The following is a 902-nucleotide window of genomic DNA, read 5'->3' as shown; positions in this document are numbered from 1 at the left end:
GGGCGGATGCGAGGCGGGGTGTGGCTTGAGTCAGATCCCCCAAGGGGCCGAGGGATCTCCACTCTTTTCATAGAGCCGACACTATCCTGAGTCCCTGACCTCCTGCCCTTGGGGGTCCTCCCCTCGGCAGATGGTGTGAGTGTGGGGAACGCTTCCGGCCGGGATGGGGAGCCCAGAAAGCCCCTTCCAGGCAAAGGCGTTCCCCTCGTCCCCGCCGTAAGATAGAGAAATTGAAGGAAGTGTTACCTCCCTCTAGTTTGCCCAAGCCCTGAAACCTGCTCTTCCATTCATCACAGCGGTCCTTCTGCTCACTCCCTACCCCCAGCCCCCAAGAGGTGACCCCAAGGGTACCCTCCAGCCTGCGACAGGGAAGCACATCCCTGGTTTTACCCTGCACACCCCCCACTCTCACCACCTCCTATTCGATCCCCATTCCCACGTCAGAAAGTCCTCTCTGGCAGTCCAGCTTTTGCAGGACAAAGAAGCTCGTTCCGGGAGCGGCTGTCCCTGGGACAGAAGGGTGGGAGGGAGCATCGAGATCGCCTCCCCGCCCCCGACTCTGGAGCTTCACCAGTCACCTGGAGAGGCCTAAATTGGGGGTTGCCTCCCAAACAAGCAAGGAATGCCTCAGCCCGGCTTTAGGACCCGGGGGGCTCCAGAAAAAAAAAGACTAGGAAATTTTTAATTTTTTTCTGTCGGCTCCGCTGTCTCAACTTTCCAGAACTTCCCTACCCCTCAAGGCCCCAGGTCTCTGGGCCCCCAGGGTCGGGGTGGGCGCAAATCTGGAGGGCTTAGCGGTGCTTTCCTCCGACTCCAGCAGCCTGGCCCTCCTCCTGTCCCACCCCTCTTGCCCCCGCCCCGCCAGCTCAACCTCCCCAGCCCCCATTCCACGTGGACCAGCC

General features: G+C 60.9%; 2 protein-coding genes across 2 annotated transcripts in view; one reads left to right on the top strand and one right to left on the bottom strand.

Moving 5' to 3' along the window:
- The window catches only part of FKBP10 (FK506 binding protein 10, 65 kDa), a 10276-nt gene that overhangs the window by 815 nt on the left and 8559 nt on the right, over positions 1-902 (top strand). The window lies entirely within an intron of this gene.
- Positions 1-902, bottom strand: part of P3H4 (prolyl 3-hydroxylase family member 4 (non-enzymatic)) — a 7921-nt gene that overhangs the window by 6813 nt on the left and 206 nt on the right. The window lies entirely within an intron of this gene.

The sequence above is a fragment of the Bison bison genome, unplaced genomic scaffold, assembly GCF_000754665.1.
Source record: "Bison bison bison isolate TAMUID 2011002044 unplaced genomic scaffold, Bison_UMD1.0 scf7180017864180, whole genome shotgun sequence".
In the NCBI taxonomy this organism is placed as follows: domain Eukaryota; kingdom Metazoa; phylum Chordata; class Mammalia; order Artiodactyla; family Bovidae; genus Bison; species Bison bison.
The sequence above is the reverse complement of the archived record's forward strand: the minus strand, read 5'-3'. Positions and strand labels throughout refer to the sequence as shown.